The 22,760-nt window shown below is 40.7% G+C and overlaps 1 long non-coding RNA gene across 1 annotated transcript; it reads right to left on the minus strand.

Moving 5' to 3' along the window:
* On the minus strand, positions 1–22,375 carry LOC118314575. Its single transcript, XR_004794680.2, has 2 exons — positions 21,242–22,375; positions 1–3,835 (listed from the first exon to the last, which is right to left on the minus strand). It is a non-coding gene; the product is annotated as an uncharacterized LOC118314575 (long non-coding RNA).
* Positions 22,376–22,760: the final 385 nt, after the last annotated feature.

Below are 22,760 nucleotides of genomic sequence, written 5' to 3' on the forward strand. Positions count from 1 at the left end.
TAAAGGAGTAAAACAGGAGTTTATTTTTAACATTGAAACAAACCATGGATGTGCTTTTATAGATTTCTTCCTTCACTGAGACAATGTGTAAGGATTTCACTCAATTCACATTCTATTTACATACGGAGAAACCCTCTGAGGAATTTACCCGGTGCAGTTAATCCACACTGATGGTCTAGCAGGGATTGTCTGCACAGTATCTCCACAGCCAAATCATACAGTATGAAACTGCATCAAATGAACAGATGGCAGTGACACGAATTAAAAGCACAGAACAATAGTAGAATATAAACCAGAAATGACACCCAAAGTGGCTGTTGATTTATGGCCGTGGCGAGTTTGGAACTGGGCTTCCATGTATATTAGTGCTACAAATCTGGGTCCATTTAGCAGGGAGATGCTCATACATACATCACCGACTCCTGCTCCAAGCCAAGGTCAGTCCTTCTTGCATCAATCTTTTCAACAGAGGCTACTCCACACAGCAGCAGTTTTGTAACTGTCGCAGCTGTAATGGAATCTTTTTTCTTGCGCTTCATCTTTCTCTTATCACATGAAATATATATTCAACTTCTCTTCTTTTGCTCATTCTCCCGATTCTTTTATTTTATCTGTAAAACATTCCCGGGGACCTCATTCCTTTTCCTGGGGGACACACTCCCAAGTAGCACAGATTTTAACCCCTTGCGCTCTTGATTGCAGCCGGTCACTCCTGAATACACAGTTATAACAAAATAACATTTTTTTAAATGCACCTCGTGAAAACGGATTTGTCTCATTTATTGGATGATTTGAGTCGTTGACAAGACATTTATTAAAATCCCTCCACCTCCCTCCGCTGTATATATAATTCAAAAAGTCATTTCCCAAAGGTTTGACAGAAATAAAAGCACTTAACATCTGTGCTCCACTCAAAGTAGAAATAGTGCGTTTCTTTAAATAGGGCCCTTTGAAAGAGAAATGTCACCTTTCCTGAATTTTATCTTAAATGTCCTCCCCGGTGTTTTGTGCCTGAGTGGATGTGGTCAAAACACTCACAAAGACGAGTCGAGTCCAAATGTGATGTGCCAGTGTTTAAGACATTTCTGCTGAGTCAGTTTCTGTTGTCCTGATTGCTCATGCTACCGCCTCACGTAGTACTTTAATAAATGAAGAAATAATAAAATCAATCATTTTAAATAGCACTGGACCATTTACAGCGAAGAGGGGGAAGAAAAAAAAGAGTAGACTTTTAATTGATGAACTTGACCTGCTTTTCCCTGATAACAAATTTCATTTGTTCTATAAAAATTATGCTCAAGTGACATTATTTGACGGGATCTTTATCACCTGCAGAGTAAATAAGAGTAATTTATGCTGTTTAATTTTGAGCATGGATTATAAATCACAGCTCTATCATACATTACGGGCGCTTGCATTGATGAGGAAAGTGAGAGTGGGGCCAGATGATTGGGTTGTTCAGGCAGCAGTACAAAGCAACAGTAACAGCATTGACTCATTCTCACAGCATGGTTCTCTACAGCCGGGCACATTGATGCAGATGATAAATGATGATAAACACACAGCAGAGCCACGTGGTGAAAGATGGACTTTTAAATAAATTATTAAGTATGCATCATTAAAAACCAGACAACAGCTTGACGCAGAAACAGATCACAGGTGTGTGTATTGTCTCCCCTGCAAATAATGCAGTTTGAGTTAATAATCATTACTGTAAATCCAGTTGTGTGTTCATGCTACCTTGCATCTGCAGTAACAACATGATCAAATGGTAAAATAAAGAGCATAATTGTTGCAAAAAAAATAGAAACCTCAAGATGTATATTGTGCTTTGATTTGACAAAAATATAACAGGAAATAATTCAGACATAATTTCATCTGCAAGGGCCGATTACAGGCGTCGCTCTCCTGTAGGTGAAGCCTCGCAGCACCGAAGCAGCCGTAGAGTGAGCCGTCTCTTGGCTGAAAAGACCCACAGATCCTCTGTCAGAGAGATGGCTTCTGACAAATATCAGTCTGCAGTGATGAGGACATGACAGCTGTCAGTCATCTCTTAATAACGGTGAAGCAGAGCAGCTCACACACCGTGGATTTGACCTGTGCGGCCATGCAGACGCACCCAATCTTTGATTTATCCGTCTATCAGCTTTTATTAGCAAATATAAAACAGCAGGGGGTGAAGCATGGGTAATACTTAAAAAACAGCAGTGGAGCATTGCCGGATGATGTGTTCTCACTCTGTGAACAAAATATGAATCTTAAGAATATTCTTAAAGAAAAATGCTTGACGTTTCGGGTAATACGCTTATTCACTTACTTGCTCAAAGTAAGATGAGAGGATTGGTCCCATGCTCATGTCTATTGTAACAAAATACAAGAAAATGTACCAAAATCAGGAGCAGGGGCACAGAATTTTTTTGTTATATATAAGTCATGATACTTGGATTTTTTAATGAATATCCAAAGTGTTACACACTTCTTCACAGATATATTTCTGTGAGTTAATCATGTCAGACAATTTCGACTTTGGAAAGGATTTGTGAATATATACTGTAACTGGGGCAGTGAGGTAAAAGTATATAGTCAAAACAGGAGTATTATTCATGATAATCAAATTGTTATACATGGAAAGAGGGTCTGCTGATGCTTGCTTCAACCCTTAATTATGAACATACTGTATTATGTTATTGAACAGTGTAGAGCCTCATGTGCAGTAGCATTTAACCAAGCAGTCAAACTTCTCTGTCCATGTGGGCTAGGGTCACATGCACATATGAACAAAGAATAAATTACATAAATTAATGAGACACATCTGTGAATGTGAACTTGAGTTACAGACAAAAAACATCATTCTGACATTTTACCAGTTTTGAAAATCAATGCAATAAAATAAGTTGGTGTATATTGTGACAACTGTTGAAGTAATTGAAAGGTTGATTTTTAACCTCTTTTAAGCTTAGCACCATAAACACCATCTGCAATTAGTTTGTGTGATACAGCGTGATATTGGTCTCAGGCCTGTATACTAGCAAAGAGCGTCATGTACTCAGATTAAAAGGATTAATAATCATCCTCCTCCTCTCGTCTCATCCTGCAGGGCTTTATGAGTTCCTTCGATCCCTGCTTTCAGAAGCCATTAGTGCGCATCCTCTTGAGAGAGAGAAGGCGAAGCCTGGAGCCGTAGTGAGAGTCCTCTTCCTGCTCTAAGTAGAAATGACACAATGTCAATAAGTATACTGATTATTCTGCCCATTTGTTTTGCGCAATGCAGTTAACGAGCTTTATTATACAAAAGACATTGTGAAAACCCAGTAACCATTCTTTATCATTTGTTTTGATGAGGGTAATAGAGTGGCTAGTGAATGGCCCGCTCTGTAGAAACTTCTTTTAGTGGAGCACACGGTGGATGATTTTCTCCATCTGTAGCTGTTGTAGCAGGTATCAGACACCACCGCAGTGTGTGGTGGGATGGGGAGCCCAGCCTCAGTCCGCTCCATCGGCTCAAAGTGTTTGCGTTCCTACATCAGCTGTCCTCCCAATTCACCATTTATCTTCCCTGAACTGTCCTAACCTTTTCAAGCTTTCACTTATGACAGATCCCAGATACACTGGGCCAAGACTCGCTGGAAGTCAGCTACAGTATCATACACACAACTGTCAGTTTAAAAGGAAGCCTACACATGGCCTGGCACACTGGATTGGCCTCCTCCTATACAGCCACATAAATCTCAGCAGCATCAGACAGGTGGGAGGAGGCTCTGGCAGATGTAGCCATGAGGAATGGAGGTAGTGATGCCTCAGACAGGTCCTCTTCCCAACCTCTGGCCCTGCGCATCTGCACAAAGAGAAAGGGTTGTGGGAGTCTGAAGCAAAGGTGAGTTTTCTGTCTTGTGCAAAACTTTGCCAAGTGGAGTCCAGAGCACCGCCTGTCAAAAGTTTGGTCACACAAATAAGATGAAATAAAACGTTATAAATAAAGTAAGTGGTTGCAGGAGAGAAGAGATGGACAAAGAGATGACAAGGTGAAATATAAAATTCAAACTTTGTAAAATACACACTTGTTTAAAAGAACAATTGAACATTTTAAAAGGGAATTTATAAAAACATATTTCCAACTCTGATTTATCAAGAAAAGACAAAATAAGTAACTTATTCGTTGTATCAAAGTGACTTAGAGCAGCTTTAAAACTGAACTTGAATACAAGTGAAAACATTACCCTACCTGACCCATATTTTGCCATTATAAGTATACAATTTTTTTACCAACCAACCAACAAACTAAACCTAAACCTAAACGTAACACTACCACAACAGCAACAAACAATTTACAACATTACTTAACAAATACCATTACATTAAATAACAGTAACACGGTTAAACAACTTAAAATAAAACCTCTATACTTACATATACACATATACTGTATATTTGCATTAGACACACATGAGCTTGCGCTAGTTTGTCTTCAGCATGATGTGAGAAGTAGGAGAAAACTCCGACTCTCATCTTAGTGTTAGAACAAGCTCAAGGAAAAGATAGAAACATGAGATCTCTTCTTGGACTCGTGCTGTCCTATGGGGATAGCTGAAAACGTCATTTTCAAAGCGAGAGCCTTAAATGAGCAGTTCTGAGGCGTACTTGATTGACCGAACCTTACAGCTTGTCATCTAATCAGCGAGCTAACCAAGTCTGTGCTGTACTTACCTTGCCATTCATCCTCTGTTGTTGTTGGAAAGCTGATAGACCAATTCACTTCCCTTGCCTCACAGCTACAGTAACAATGCCAAGGCGCACACTCAGGCCTGAGAGGTCTGGGCGAGTCAGTGTGCTGAATGTGTGCCGCTTTTTTTTTTCAGTTAGTGAATACTTTATAATCCCAAGTAAAAAAGTAAATGAATAAACTGAATTAAATTAAAAGGGGGGAAACAAATACATTTATGTGAATGGCCATATGATGTTGTGCAGCTCTGTGTCGCAACTTGGTAGTTTGTCCTCACCTACTGACAAACAGAGACTAAAGTGTGGGTTACACCCGGGCCTGTGTACTTCTCTCCACATGAGAGATATGACAGGCTGACAGACAGTGATCTACTGAATTTGGTTGGACCTCCTTAACCGCCCAGCAAGTATCTCACAACTCTGCTTTTTTTTATTACACCCGACTATTAGCAATTTCTAAAGAGGCACAAGAGTTCTGCAGTAGAAAATCTAGATATTGAAAGTAAAAAAAAAAATAGAATGGATCTTGCCTCTATTACACAACTTTATCATTTTATTTTACATCCATATATGACATTTTGTGTCTGCAGCAATGACCCAGTTTGCCCATTTTGCCAAATTTTTACAATTTATTGTTTGGTACTGACTGAGCGAAGGAGCTGAACAAGAATATTGAGGTTGGGAGTTGGGATGCATTTTGTATCATACCTCATGGAAAAAACAGCATCCTTAAACAGCATTACTGATATTTTCTATGCACCAAAAGTAGCGCGATAAGCAATAAGGATGTTTCCTCTTAGGCAAGGTGGTGGTGGTTGAGGGTGGGTGGAGGTTTTCAGCCATCTCCTTGATGGGTTTGCATTTCAAAAGACCTTGGTACAATCCATTAGGGGTGTAGGAAAACAAGATGTTCCTCTTCAGTTGGGCTAATTAGGTTTTTTGAGGGAACCTTCCATATCCTTAAATTGCTGTGAGGATCCAGATGTGTAACTGGCCTAATGACTGACTGGCTAACAAAGAAAAATGGGCTATAATCCTTGAGCAGCATAATAAGTCACCTTCTGTGAGGTAGTAGTGAATAGTCATTGTCCATGTGGCTCTCCTCACTCTGCCAGCCTACAGTATACAGCCAACCTTGATCTACTCTGGGGTCAAAGCATATGCAAGCTCCCCATTAGACACACTCTAAATAGAGTGATTACAAGTCCATTTACATGTGGCAACATCCCCTGCACTGAGACAGAGGAGATGAAAAGTGACCATGAGAGGATGGGAGTGGCCCGGAGGGTGAAGGGTGAGATGGCGCGGCAGTGTTATGCTGAAGCCGTGTGTCTGCTTTGAGTAGGAGTAGAGCTGACAGAGACCACCTCAAGAGACTCTTCACTCTCCATCAAAGAGCTGAGAAGAAGAGGCAGGGTCTGTCAGGGGTTCCCAATTCCAACAGAGCACCCACATGCTGCACCTCCCACCCTAAACACCTTTAGTCAGTCTCACAATGCTCCTCATGCTGACACAAGCCTCCAGACTCATTGGCAATGCATGGCCAATCCCCAGCTCAACCACCCAAACATCACCAGAGTTTAGCACTTAGAACATGACAGACAAGTCCAGGGGCTTCATTTCCACACGTCTGCAAACACTGGGATCATATGTAGCTCAGCGTGCAGTACGTGATAAAATCTCATCATAGGTACTATGAGGTAAAATGTACAGAACTGTTTCATGTCACAATTATCAAACAATATTATATTATATCTGATAGAAAATGTCTGAGACAACTAAGACAAGATTTCTCGGTGGAAGCAGCCTGACCATATCTGGACAACCAATTTGACTTGATCCCCCTTGCAAATTGAGATTCCTTCACCCCCACCCACCCTTTTGAGCAAGGGCTATCAGTTTTAATTTTCTAAACTTTCCCTTTTCCGTCAAAAGTGGGTAGGAGGAAAAGGAGAATATAGAGGCAGGGACCACCATTCCAAGTTTTATCTGCTCGACAAAATGCCGTTATTTTAGTGCGGTGTCAAGAACTCTATCTCTTTTTTTCCAGGTGACAGGCACAGACGAGAGATAAGATTGGAAAAGAATCCCACTCCACTGAGTAAATAAATAATCAATACTCATCTAAATGTAAATGAGAAAGTAGCCCCCTTTGATAGGAGGGTTTTTATCAACCAACCAATTTTCTACAGGCACTCACTGGGCCTCAACCAAATCACCATCATTCAGCCCCCATGTAATGGATAAGAAAGGGGAGGTGGGTTGGGGATGGGGTGGGGGTTGGTGGGGGGGTCATCTGAGATCAGCCATGTTCAGAGGGCTGCATCAATAGCACTAGTCCCACTGTAGTATGCACAATCTGTGTTCTGTGAGACGATTGGGAAATAAATATTAATAATTTCTTATATGGTATGGTGTTGCAGCAATTATTGGTAGATAACACAATGGTGAAAATAATAATGGTTAAAAGCAGCCATATGCCAAAAACAGCTTCTTCGTTTTTAGTGACGATCACAATTTTAAGTTAAAAATAAGAATCAGCAGTAGTTTTGCAATATCATTTTATTGTTTTATTGCAAAAAAGCATTTTTCAATCTTAATATATTTACTAATTATACTATCCAGGTTGACTACATTTACAAGGATATAAACAGCATGTACTGTAGTAGACCTACTTCATTCTTGTTAGTCAAAAAAAGAGAAAAAGTTTATTTTGCCACAGATAAAGAGATAAATTGATTATTTGATCATTTATCACATCAACCTTCTGTACCAGAAAAGTATTTTCCTACATTGAAGCCATCGCTCTGTGTTTGGCGAACTTAACCAATCACATTCATGACTGTCAGGTTGAATTCCCACAGAATCCCCCCTCAGAAAATCGAGAAAGACAAGTCTGTAGACCCCATGATTATTTCTCACACGCTCTCGTGTTAACATTTTTGATACCCCTGCCCTTTTCAAACCTTTTTTGATATTGTATACACAGGGCGAGATTAGCATTTTATTGTCGTCAGAGCGCACTGCTCTTACTTTAAATTGATCCAATAAAAACCCTCAAATACTATTTTCCTCATCCTCATTGTATTAGGTTTTATTTCATAACTCATAGATGTCAATAATGGAAACCATTATAAAGGAGTATACTCAATAACAGAATTTTCCTGCTTGAAATGCATACAGTATTGATTTCATGTTTTCTGGGTCCATGAGGGCAAGTAGCGTGGCGGAGGTTGTTTTACTGTACTCAGTCAGCAATGGAGAAAACAACATGGGGAGCACACTGTGAGCGTCACTGCTAAAATTCTTCAACAAAAAATGTTTACATATATATACATATGTACACTATTAAAAAGTTATACTTTTTTTATGAAATTACTGTGTACACATTATGCATAGGAATCTAAATGCTAAGACCATCCTTATTATATTTGAGATCTAACATCCAATATAATGCTTTTTGAAGTAAAAACATTATAACAGTCCAAATTGGTCTCAGACCATTGGACATGACTATGTTCATGATTGCTGTTAATTCAGTGTGAGTTATAGGCCATTGGTGGCCTTTTTTTAATCACAGTTCATTGTTTTATAAAAGTATAAAAATGGATCTGGACAGCATTGTTTTTACAACAACTGTATAGTATCTGAGGGTGGTACTGTACTTTGGAAGGCTCCAGGTAAAGCTGTGGTTATGTGGCCAAGCTGGGTTTGATTTTTATTGTGCTGAATTGGAATGACAGAGAAAAGCATTTCACATAGTGTGTCTTCTATTTCTTCCCTGGGATCCCTCCAAGCTACCCTTGTGTCCCCCGGGAATCAGACCCATCCAGCTAATATGCCATAAGCTGACAGCCCTCCTCTGAAATGTGTGTTAAAAAGTCGGGGTTGGGAACATGAATGCATTCTTCAGAAGCTGACGCAATTCCTTCAGAGATGCACACATTCTGCATGTTCCCCTAAGTACATGCACAATGCTCATAGTACAGCTATGCAGCATAGTATTAGCATTAGGATTTTAAACATATCCACATTCAAACAAAACAACCTTTTCCATATTAAATACATTTACATTTTCTATTGGTAACAAACAAAACATTATATAAAAATATACTGTGTTTTTTGGATTAACTTCCAAATTCCGCACAGGGAGGCAACAAAGTCTCAGTGATCCTTCTAGAAAAAAAAAAAAAATGGCTTTACAGTATTATATGCCTCTGACTCACTGATATCTATGCAATTTAGCAAGCACATGAAATTGCCCCAAGTTTTCCAACCTCAGCTCTAATCCGCTCAAGGAGGATTTGCAGACTTTTCCTCCAAACCATTTTAAATCAGACAGAACAGCGAGGGTGAAAAATAACACTTTAAACGGAAATCTTGACAGGATAGCGCAAAGTTAATGTTACACCATAGCTGCTTTTGTTTAAATCCAGTGCATCCACACCTCTTGAAAATATTGCATCACTTCTGGTTCATAATCTCTCTGCTTTTACACTCTTTGATGGTCTTAAAGAATAAAAAATGCGGTTTCCTGATTTATAGTCACAAGAATGACAGAATATGCATTTATCTGGTTACACAAGCCAGGCTGAATTTAGACTCCTGGATACCCACACCTACTGGGACCTACTGTTCTGCTGTTATTCAATTTACACCAAAAATATTAAAGCCAAAACTTTCATGCGCAAGAGGCAATATTGCTGTTTCATAGAGCAATCTCTCACAAGCACATTGTTCAACAACAGAACCACCAGCCATTTAAAGACCAATACCAGAGACCATAACGCCTTTATCGTTGGTGTTGTCAACTCAATTTTCAAATTCCACCCCACACTCTGGCTCTTCTATTGAAGTGTCATCTGATCTGCTGAATTACTGACAAGGCCACAGTCATCACCGTATCGCTCTGCCTTTCTCTCCAACAACATCCATCAGCAGCTGCGTTATGTTCACCTTAAACCAGGGAAATAACAGCTCTGTGGGGGAAAAAAAAACCTTTCTTGGAGCCAGTGTACCAACAAACTCTGTCTATAATCTACAGGATTTTCTAGCCATTACTATACCGACGATGTACTGTACCTTGCTTAATCACAAAGATATGATCCGTTTAATTCATAGGTCAAAATCAGAATCAAGACAGCTAAAGTTCTTACTGATCATGCAATAGATGGCTCGTCGCAGCGGACCAACACCAGGGTGCACAAACCTGCAAGCTTCCTTCAGTCAACAGGTAGCACTTTACAGCTGCTATAATTAATGTTTTTTGTAATAATGGATCTAATGGCCGTGTAATAATTAATTAAAAAGTAAAGTAATTAACCCACAGCTCTCCTCTCATAGCACAGCGTCGTTTTAAAGACCCAGTGTACATTACCTGCCCTGCATCAAGCAGCAGACAGACAAAGTTATCGACGAGCTGGCAAATGTAGTGAAGCATTTGGCTTCGAATCTGGCAGGTATTTCCCGCCAGGAGGTGGTGGAGAAGTTAACAAAAGAGTGACTATTAGGCTGCATCCATACTTCTTCAGTATGTCTTTATTTTTAAACAGTGTTTTGAAACTAACATGATCCCCATCCAGGTGAGCGTTTTAGCTCTGTAACAGAAGTAATGTCTTTGTATACCAAGGCACCTGAAAACGCATATCACGTGTCCATTCACGGACCATTGCGTCCAGTCGTGACCCAAAAGAACCAATCAGGAACGTGTTTGTGTGAAACCATGATTGTCTTGATTTATCAAAAAACTACATTTTTGACCATCCGCACTACAACACAGCCCTGGAGTTTCCAAACTAAAGTAGTGTAGTGTGTAGTGTGGACAGTAACTGTAGCAGCAGTGAGGCATTTTAAAACTAAAATGTATCAGTGTGTATGTAGCCATAGACTCTTATTTATTACATGGACAACGACGATTTCAAACGAAATGTCGCTCAATGTCTGTTCAAAGTGTAAATATGCGTTTGCTAACAATTTTGTCACATCTACTGTCAAGTGACCAAATGTCCGTTGTTTCATAATGCCATCTCTGTTGCCCTCAAGAGAAAAAGCTAGTTCGCTAGTTATTGCAGGTTTTATGTATTTCACATCAGCAAATATTGTTCAATCTATTATTAGATTGTAATATCTTTTTTTCCCCTAATTAGTGACCTTTATGCAGAATTATTTTGTGATGTTGGTGTTTGGAACGGCAAAAATATGGAACAATAATTTCAAAGCATTCATTTGATTGTAGGTGTAAATAATAGTGTGGTTGCTTTCAAAGAATTAGATCATAATACATATATATATATATATATATATATATATAAACAGGAATAAGCTCAGTTATGCTGTTGGAAGACCATGATGTCCCACAACTTCTCACCTCACTCTGGAAGATTCAACAGCCTCATCTTAAACTCTGGTCCCAGGGGATCCTGAGGCAAGTCCTCTTGTAAAGACATCGTGTTCACTACCAAACAAAACTGAAAGGCACCAAGTACAGTACGGAAAGGTGGTCGATATGACCACTGGGGTAGAAGAACGTCAGGCGGTCAGAGCAAGAAAAAGCTGCACAATGAGCTGGCAGCACTCTGCTCTTTGGTGAAGTTGTCAAACACTTGGCTGAGATGCAGTTTCTGACATAATCTGAAAAAGGACACAGGGAAACTTTGTCTTTGCTCTTTTCCTGCAGAGATTTACTATAATTTCGCCTTTCATCAAGTATGAGAATGCTACGTGAATTTAAAGCTGCTCTAATGGTTGGTACTAGATACTTCTGCTGCTCCTAAACACAGACCAAACATTAACAATAGTAAACTGCACCTTCTTTCTTATAATTGTCTAGGAGACAATATGCATTTTATTGTGAAAATCATTTGCCACTTCCAGTGGGCGAAGACACATCCCAAGAAACAGTTTCCAATTTAGAAACAGATAAAATGATTGAGACTTTCCACATCCGTGTAGACCAACATCTTAGTTCAGTGCCACCCAGACTCAAAATATATATATATATTTTTTGCCATGTTTCTCTACTTTTGATAATCTCATTGAAATATATAAACATGTTCTCCTGAAGCTTAGGAAGTTGCTCTGCACTTGTTTTGTTCCCATATAATTGCACTTTCTGCTTCAGGCACCATCACATTACAAGTAATGAGAGACCAATGTAACTGCTTTATAGACATAAGCTTGTAGAAGGCAGTTACAGTGTCTATTATTCATTATCACTCCTTACGCTAAAGACGACTTTTTACCCTGCACTTTGGACAATCATAATAAATGTAATATCCCCAATTCTGTGCATGTAGTTGAGTATCTGAAACATGTTATAATGATGGGTTATTTAAGATATGTACATTCAAGAATTATTCCCTGGGACATTGGTGAAAATGTGAAAAAAACACCCTATTTCGCAATGTTAAAGACAGAGCAAAAATATCCCGCATCTGCCCCTTTTACTCAATCCGCCCCAAATTGTTATTGGCTCTTTCTTGGCCCATATCACATCCTTCCACCAAGTTTTGTGGAAATCTGTTTCTGGAGTTTTTGTGTAATCCTGCTGCCAGCCAACAAAGAAACAAATGGACAGGGGCGAAGACATAACCTCCTTGGTGGAGGTAATTATTGTCAATTATTCTTAATAGACTAATTACAGATAGAAAAATGGACTTATAATCACTGGTGGTGATATGGAGCAATGTTGTTACCAGCGGGATCCCTGTTTTGTTTACATCACATGTACGCAGCAACTCCACATTCTGTCACGTCGTCGACATTCAAAATGTGCGATATGCCCCAAGGATACACACAATGCATTTTGGTGATCATCGCTCCACCTTTTGTTCAGTATTCTGTTATTAAAAGTTAAAAATGTCTTCCCACTTATCTAGCCACGCAGAAAATGATATCAAGTTTAATTTGCTCAATTTTATCGTAAATAATTTAAAAATGTGGCACAGTGATACAACACCGTTTACAGTGAGGTGGGTGAATAACAGAGACATTTTTGTCTCGTCAAATGTTGTTTTTTTAGTTTGATTCACGTCATCTGAATGTGGTGGGACACGTCTCAGTAGCACTTTGCGTTTGCAAAGTCAAAACCAATGCTAGTGCAAATATGCATGGCTTGACTCCAGAAGGGGGTGACTGAGAAAATTTTTTTTTTATTATTATGCTTTGGGTGAACTGACCCTTTAAGTCATGTGTGTACAGAGCTCGTTTTACAAGCTGGTCCCCCTCTACACATCTGTTCCTGCTTATGCCGTCTCCTACTAGCATTCCTGATGCTCAGGTGAGTGTTCTCCTGGTGTGAATTGCAGACCTTGTGCTGAACATTGATGCACTGCCTCCATTACCGCCCTGCCTCCTTCCGAGGAGTCGACGCTATTGTTTATGACACTGACACATGCAGTAATGGGTATTTCACTTCAGCACCTATACTGAGTGCGTGTTGAAACTGGAAACACAGATAAATATGGTGCGTATCCACAACATCAGTAAATTTCTATTTCATCAACTGAAGCATTAGACTGATCACCTGAAAACCGCGCTGCAGCGGCAACATTGCTCACTGGACAATCTGCCATTACAAAAAAAAACAACCTGGAATTACAACGTTGTTTTAAGAGAGCAGGAAAGATCCCACGGGTAAGACAGTAAAGCTAGCTACCAAAAATTCACTATTCAAGATCACTTTGTCTTTGGTCTCTCTGTTATTTCTGGGACTTAAACGTTCGGGGAATTCAAGGGACAAAACTTCTGAAAAAGATTTAACTGGAACCTCTCCTCAGGAAAATCATGAAACATGTAAAGATGCGTCTCAGGGGATTTGAGGAACTTCAGACATACTGTACAAGTCAGATGAATCTGCCAGTACAGTATGTCCCTGCAGACTGGGGAACATGGCAGCTGTCACTAACAAGGAAAGTCACATGCCACTCTTCTCCTTTATGTTCAAATACAAACACAGACTTTGGTGTATTAGTGGCAGATATTTTCTATTATCCCGTGTCAACCTTTATCTCTTCACATTTACTGCTGTACAGCTGAATTGATGCCTTCCTCTTTTCATATTTCAAGCACTGGCGTACTTCAGAGGAGGACGAGAGGAGAGGATCACAACAGTTTGAGTTAACTTTTATGTAGGTGTTTTAGATTCTGGTAGCCTGGGGGTATATGGTGCACACTGTTAAATTCTTTAACAATGCTTTTAGCGGCACAATGATTGTAAATAAAAACGAAAGGCTCCCAGGGAATGTTTGTCTTGAAGAAATCTTGTTCACCAAGCAGCTCATTCATTTCAAACACAGGGATTATCAGCTCAGGATAAAAGAATGATCAGGTTTTCTGATGCCGAAATAAACCCAGTGTAGTCACTGTGTCAGTGGTGTACTGTGTATTTGTATCACAGTGTAGCTGTGGAGCACAGCATGGTTTTACATCCCCTCAGTACTTTTCTATTACAAACCAACACAAAAAGCTGTTTTTCTGTTTACATTGCAAGCTCGCATCAAGTGGAGGACTGTGCACATAAAATTACCATAATAGGCGGCTACCGAATCTGCTAATGTGCCTCCGTCAATGATAGGGCACGCAGAGACTTGCTGAGGAACAGTGAATGTGGCAAAAGCGGAAAAATCCTCAGTATATCCTCATTTTTCCAGGCCCTGTTTAGTACATGCGTGTGCAGCCACCCCAGGAGCAGAGAGGTTACCCCACATCTGGAGAAATGAGTTTGACCCTCTCAAAGGGCACAGGAAGTTGCCCCTGAAAGCTGCAAACAAAAGCAGCAGTGGCGAGCAGGAGCCCAGAGCGCCATTCATCGCGGCTAATGACTTGTTCATTAAGAGTGATGATGGATAAAGACTTCTCACGCTGAGATGAAATCAAGATTTATATGCGTTGTTTCCTCACCCAACTTGTGGGAAGATCATCATCATTTAATTCTATCTCTGCGGCCGGTGATGGGCATCCAGAGAGCGGGCTATCAAACGGTGCAGTCAGCTGGCAAAATCCAAAACGTGCCGTTGGCACATCTGGAGCTTGCAGTCGCAGCTGAGGGTGAGCAATGGCTGCTGGCGGGTGGCCAAATTACAGGCAGAGACGCTTCAGGACTCCACAGTCTCCACCCTGGCTTCTCCTCGTTTAGATCATCATCATTATTTATTTGCTTATTTATTATTTTTTCCATTATGTGTGCTGTGTTGCATTTCAACAGCACTTTTTTCCTTCTTCCTCGGCACCAGCGTATTATCACACTGTGCTAGACCCTCGACCCACCTCTCTGTAGGTTCTTATCTCTAGCTGGAAATAGGCCCCAAGACACTTCATCAGTGTCCTTCACCCTGCTATCTGCTGCTCCCAACTTTTATTAAAACTTCAGCCTTTATCAGCTCCTGGGTAATTCAGGCATGACAAATTGGGCACCAGATGCCACCTCCATTTGAGGCCGCTGTACATCTCTTGCTCCCCTATCAAGACAATAGGAGGTGGCGGGCTGCAGCATTGTGGGATATCCACCTTTAGCCCACCACATCAGGTTACTTCAGCAAACTTCCTACATCCATCTGAGTGCTGAACCCTGTGTTTGCCGTTCTTAAATTGCCAGAAATTGCTTTGTTTTTATTTTGAATCTAATTTAAAAAATTAAGACAAAAACTAAAAATGAGAATAATTCTTAAAATTTTATCTTTTTGGCCTTTTGCTAGATGTTTTCTTTCCTCACACTTGTGTTTTCCTGTAAAAGATAATAATATCAAATGAAGAATTTCAGATTTTATCCTTCCTAAAGCGTATATGCTACACAGTATCAGATACAATGTGATGTTACAAGATACTGCAAATTGAAAGTACATAGTATTATATATAGTATATTTTTCTTGGTACTGGAGCTCTCTCATACTTCCATGGTGGCCAATTAAAATCAGTGTTCTATTATGATGTATATTTTGTAGGATAATCCATCTGCCTTCATGGTCGCTGCAACAGTGCAGTAGAGTAAAATCCACAGCAGCAGTTTTTATAGGACAGGATGACACGTGACTTATTTTATCAAGTCAAAAACATGACTTTGTGTCTAAGACTATGTGTATGAACCACTTAGCTTGAATCAATGCTTGAGAATATGAGCTGAAGTATATTTAAATAATAATAAATAAAAACACATATCATAGAGGATCGTGTTTCTGGGCTAGAAATGCATACTTATCGTTCCATTGGTGCTTTCGAATGTGCTCAAGTTGATGACACGGGCAAGGAGAGCACTGGACCGCTCATATATATTCTCTCCTCCTCCTGCACATTTCATTTTTGGACATGTTTAAAGAAAGGACATTATTTATGATTAATTTAAAAAGAAGGAATGTGGAGCAGAGATGTACGCTCTATTAAATAGAACCACAGCAGTACCACAGTAGTATAAGGAAAAATAATAAGATAGCGCCATTAGTTCATTTATACCACAAAGATTCATAAGTTAGAGGGTTTTTAGAACAAAGCAAACTGCAGCAGAAAATATACATCTATTCACATGTTAGATTCTGAAGTAATTCTGAAGTGTGAACGGTTTTAAAGTTGACAGTCCTGCACATAAAGAAGCTTGCTGCTTCTGTTACTGGAACTCTTGAATAGTTGTCATAGTGATAGGGACGGTATTCATGGGATATGGTCCCTGCCTAGACCTGCACATCATCTGCTCCTCAGGGAATTCAGCGAGGGTCCTGCCTGTAAATAAGAATCCATGATAGAGGGGCAGCGGGCGTGAAGCATGAGATTGGAAACCAAAGGCATCACACTGGGCTATGGGATCTTAGTGCTGTTTAGTAACACATAACTCTACGCATAGAACCTGTATTTGGCATGAGCAAGTACACACTCATGCACACAGGCGCAGCCATGCATGTGAACAGTCTCTCGTACACTCCATTATAGTGAGAGCCCCCTCTTTATAATACATACTGTGTATCATGTCTCTTTAAAATTAGCCCACAACAATCAAAGCCTGACCGGTTGATTCAGACTGGTGCGTGGAGAATGAGAAGTGAACAGACAACAGAACACAGCACAAATCCACGCTTATTATTCTAACTGGGTTACATTTTAATTTCTCTCATAACATCCACGTTATGTGTGATTCTGTGTCCAATGCTGCGCTGCTGGCCAAGACGCCAGCTGTGTTTCAGGGCTGAAATGTTTTTTAAAAGCTACGGCAGGATGGTAATGTGCAACCTGCCAGCCCATGAGCATCCTGAGGCAAATGGGAGAAGCAGTGGTTAAAAAGCAGGCTTTTTTTGGGCTATAGCCAGGAAGTAATCTACCACATAAAGGCATGGCATAACCAGAGGCTATCATGTGGGATATGCCTCCCAAAAGACATTTCTTTTAGTAGACCTCCCATTATTTGGTGCCAGTGGTATTTGGCACTGAAAGCCTCTTTAAGTCAATTAACATTATAAAATTAAATAGCACTTTGCACAGCCACGTTAAGTAAATAAGCAAACAATAGATTGATTTGTCACAAAACATACAACCACAGCAGCGCAAATACTCACAGTCAACAGGGACTGGAGACTGACCTCGAAGACGGGGCTGGGATGTGCTCTTTTTTTCTACATTTACCCACTGGTTTGAAAAATATACCAATTCCCAGCTTGAAAAGTCTTTCATTTTGGCAATTTGTTATGTCAAATAAGTTTGCCGGGTAAACTGGACTTGGGTACAGAAAACAGTGATGAATAGTATCCATTAAGCTAGAATCTTACATACCTTAAAGTGAAAACATACCTAAAACAAGAGCATCATTAGGAAAATGAGCAAAGACCTGAACCTGGAGTGTTTCTGAGCAGAGATGAATGATGGCATCACACCTCAGTCCATTATAGACTCTATTTATACACAGGGACACAGAGGAGCAACACTAGTTAGAGGCTTCTCTCCAATTAGGTTATTACTGGTCTGGGAGCCTTTCTACTCAAGGAAATTTCAGAATAGAAATTGTGTCTTTAATCAAGCATAAGGAAATCTGTCATGGACCTCTTTCCTTGCTGTTTTATTTAATGTGGTTTCCAATTATGCGTCTCCTTATGCTCTGTTCAAGTGAAGTTACCCCCATCATTACATAAAGGAAAAAATATCAATAGTATGTTTCGGGAAGAAGACGCCCACTAACCCGAGGGTCGCTGGTTCAATCCCCAGCTCCTCCAGTGCGCATGCCAAAGTGGCCTTGGGCGAGACATTGAACCCTAAATGGCCCCTGACAGCCGAGTGTGTACGTGAATGTGTGATAGAAAATAGCATCTGTGTCTTGTAGTTTAAAGCACTTTGAGTGGTTACTTGGACTAGAACAATGCAATACACAGTAGGTCCATTTTTACCATATGTGCTTTGAAACATTGTGCCAAAAGTCATTGCCCTTTCTTACAGCTGTCACCTAAACTGACTTGTCTTGTAGGTCATAGCAGTCTGAATGCATCACTCGTCTAATTGTTTGCCATTTCACCATGGCAATGGCAATTGCCATCGCCTTGCCTACTTGCAATACAGTATAAGAAGTTGATCAATGAAACTAGAAAAATTACTTGAACTCTGAAGCAAAGGAAAAGAATGGTAAGACATATTTATTCCTACTATGTCATTAAAAAGGATCAGAGAGAAACAAAGTTAATATGAACATAACTACAATGGATGTATGTGTGTTGTTATAATAGATTTTCACCTTAATGTTTTATAAACAGCACAATGCCTAAGAGAAAAACCTTAAAGCTGAATACCAGCTCGTATGGAGTGTTTGCAAAATCAGCTGTAAGCATGCTAGCAGTTTAGCTTATTAGCAGTAGAGCTAGCTCAGCCACACACTGTATATCCACCATGTGCCTTGCAAAATAGTCTTCTTTACGTAGTGAGGGTGACAATGTGAGGGTGGTCTGCTGCAAATTCTGTCATGTAAGATACCTGTCTAGTCACAAAACTATTATACTATATACTATGTATAATATTCTATATACTACTATTTTGAAATCATTCCCTTTCCCTAACCTTAGTCATACTGTAATTTCCATGTGGATTGAGGAAGGAAATGTGTTCAAAAAGTTTATCACTGAATATAAGCTGTGGTTCCAGACTGCAAATGTAAATCCCTTCATAAACTGGAGACAGACTCAATCAATATTGTCTCTGATTGGGGATCAGTAAGTTGGACATCAATTTATATGAAAATATCACCTCAGTCTTTCTTCTGAAGGGTGAGGGTAAGGGTTAAGAGCCCCAATGTGTTGCCCATAAAGCTTGGGTTTAATGTAAGGGTTAGCGTGGCCCCTCGCACACAGCCTGAGTGACAGGTCAGTGTAGCCCTGGAATTCCCCCTGGCATCTACCTCATCCCAGGACACGGTAGCCTCACTTGAAGTCGAGCGAGGAATAAAGGATCACCTTCTGTATTTTTTCATTAGACTTTTCTTTTGTTACTGAATACATAAATCCATTGTGGCAAGATGCAATATGTATCATGACGCTCCACCTGCGGACGTCTCATAATGGCTGCCATGTCCCTCCAGTCAGGGATGATAAGTGAACCCCCTGTGAATGTTAATGATAGTGATCATTCTGAACCAGCCCGCCTCTCCGTCTTCGCTCACAGCCCGGGTGTCACACACAGGGTGGCAAGGTTCAAGGGACTAAAATGAAAACAAACACTGAAGGAGATATATAAATAAGTAAAGACAGAAATGAATGAATGAGGGACTGAATGAATGCACATAGCCGCACCTGAGAAAAAACATACAGTAGTGTGGAAGCATAGACTTTGTTTTGTTTTTTTAGATTACTTTAACCTCGAAATTTGCAACTCCCGACAATATTTTTCTTCCATAGTGCTGATTAATTATCGTGTCATTTAACGCAAAAGTCCATGCCACTGTAATATTTTTAAAGCACAGAGACTTATTTCATTATTTACAAGGCGGGTAAACACTGGGGAGCAGGTGGGTTCAAACAGATGTGGCTGTTTACATGACCACAATAGTCTGGGCTTCATATCTGGTCATTGCTCGTAAATAGCTTTGACAACATGCACACTTGCAGGGCCAGACAAAGGCTTGACTCAGCTAATCAAAACTGACAGTACTGAAATCACAACGAGCCCTTTTCTATCAAGTGTTGTAAGTCAAATGGGAGATGAGCCTAAGTATCCCGATAATCCTGAACAGTGCCCTTTCGACGCAGATAACCTGTAATACTGGGAAGATTCTGCTGCCAGTTAACGACACAAAAAACGAAAACCATGTGTGACTTGAGACCGATTTAATCACATTTTTTCCTCCACAGCCGGCCCCTGCGAAACTTTCTCCGTTGTGTCTGTCTCCTTCGGCGCTCCGTGGATTGTTTTGACCAACACGGCAGCCTCTCCGGGCAACACACCCAGCTCAAGTAACAGACAGGGGAGAAAGCAAACACAGAGTCCATGCCAGCTCATCCCCCTCTCTACATCTCACCGCTTCCTCCTTGTCTAACTTTGCCAAAGTCCTTGGAACTTGCCAAATCCGGTCATGCCTCCTTAGCTTGCTGAACTGATTGTGCCAGAAAAGAAAATAAGACACAGATGTATACAAACTCTTGGTGGTGCCAGTGAAGAGACAGCTAATGGCTTCATCTCGACCCTCCCATTGTAGCCGGGCACAGGTGGGGATAATTAGAGATCTCGCTCTCTCTCATCTCAAAGTTGAAACCCCCCCCCCAGTTGTGACAACCGAAAGGAGGGTAGGACGCCAGGCTGCACCCCTCCAATCGTCAACCCCCTTGCCTATTGAGGCCTCGGCTAGAAAACCAACACAGCTTCTCCTTTATAGTCAGTGACAACACTGGAACCTGCCTACCAATGGTTTGTGTTGGCAACAATAGAGGAAACTAAGAGTTTTCTAAATAGACACCATCATTCCACAAAGTCTCCATAGCAGACCCTCTTGTGTCAGGCCAGGCTTGCGTCACAGCGGTGTGAGAAGCACAGCAAAACCACAGGCAGACGGACCCGGGGAGGGTTTCATGGCCAAGACTCGTCTAGTGCTCAAAGCAGCTCAAGATTAGTAGATGTGAAAAGTATTTTTTTTTCTTTCTTAATTCAAGCAATCTAATGCTTTTCAGCTTTTGGGAATTCAATACCTTCAAGTGCACCATGAAAAACAGTTAGATGTCCCGATCCAGATTGTTGCCTCATTTAATAATTTATGTTCCTGAATTTAGATGTTTGAATAAGCTCCAGAGTGTGACCCCTGTCCCCTCTCTGGGAGACTCGTAATGAAACAATCCTGCATGAGAAATTCCTGATGCAAAGCAAAGTACTTTCATATAGCTGGGGTGCTTCAAAAGGCTCGAGGAGCCCCTTTTCCTCTGTTAGCCTGAGTGACAGCAGAGAGACATGTGTCTCCAGATGAGACGCGGCGAGTCTCATTACGCCGTATTTGGTTGACACTGAGTGATTCAAGTGTTCCTGGACAATTCAGACACACTGATATAAAACACATTAAATGACTTTCACAGCACTTTACCTGACACTGTTCATCTACACTCATCTGTTATCCCTGACGAGCCAGCTTCTGTCGCTGCTTCAAGTCTGGGATCAGGACTATGTTGAGCAGGGTAGCTGTGCTGAAATACACAAACTCACATACAGACACACACACACACACACAAAAATCAGAACTTGAGATGGGACATATCACTTTTGGATTTCACTGAGATTCATTATTAGCTTTTTTATGTTTTTTCAAAGTCAAAACATCATTTGGCTCACAAACATTATGTCGTTGGTGCTGTAATGCCAAATTTGAAATATATTTATATGTGTATACAGGTACCAGCTGCTGTGTGCTTTAGTCAAACTTGACAGACCACATGCGGATAAAATCAAACACAGTGTAAACGTAGCAAACACATATGGGCGGTCTGACACAGAGAACCCCCCCAAAATGATATTTCACTAATCATACATGACACACCGTAATATCATTTTGACATTTCCTGCATTGAAGAAGAAGAAGAAAAAAAAAAAACTGGCACAGCAACACAGACAGGCGTGTGTATGATGTACAGTTTCTCCAGGAGTGACAGGCACAGAGACAAGAAGACACAGTGAACTGAGCAACCTGAACGACAATCACTGTGGCAATGAGGATTTGCAGCCCAGTCAGGATAAACTGGAAGCTCCACCTTCTCCAAACATATTCAGCACATCTCAGTCAGTGAACATGCAGCATGCCGAACCAAATGATGAAGTGCTGTGTTGTTAGTTTGCAATTCATTTTGTATTTTATGTGACTATGCAATACATGCAATCACAAATGATGATAATAATAACAAAAATCCTACAAAAATTGCATCTCTGTGAGTAAGTAATACCAAATTGATCACTTACACTTGAAGGTTGGTCCCTTTGTCAGACAAGGAACGTTCTCAGAAACCAACCAACCAAAGTCAGCGTCCGGAACCGAAACTTGTAAGTCCGCAGTCAGGAATTGTTAGCCCTACATTCCTTCTCTCTGACACCAAGGCGTTGATCCTCATTCTTGCTGCAGAGACTTTGAGGTGAGAGTGAGACAAGGATAGAGATACGGTGGAGGCGGTGATAGGGCAGGTGAGTGGAGAGGATGCCAAGCCCAGTGGTCAGCGGGTAACAGAGAGAGGGCGGCTGTCACATCCTGCTGACTTAGCCAAGACAGATGAGACAATCAGCAGCCCAAGGCCCGGACAGCTCTTCAACCCTGCATCCCGTGTTTGAGGGCAGCTTTCCACAACGTCTCAAAGTGGAACTCACTTTTCCCTTCGCTGCAGTGTTGAGGTGAGGCCACAGTCCGGGAAATGTTCTCAATTTCCTAAAATGTTAAAAAGAAGTCATGCCAATGTCATGTGCTTGTGCAATTTTTTTTTTAAAGCTGCATACATATGTTTTTGATGATGACAATGGATCAAGTGACTATGTGTAACTTTAACCGGGTCACTTGTAGTGACAAACCCTCAGAGAATGCGTGTGACTGCGTCATTGTTTTCCAAAGGTCTCGGTTTTGGCCG

Source organism: Scophthalmus maximus, chromosome 19, assembly GCF_022379125.1.
Source record: "Scophthalmus maximus strain ysfricsl-2021 chromosome 19, ASM2237912v1, whole genome shotgun sequence".
Classification (NCBI taxonomy): Eukaryota; Metazoa; Chordata; class Actinopteri; order Pleuronectiformes; family Scophthalmidae; genus Scophthalmus; species Scophthalmus maximus.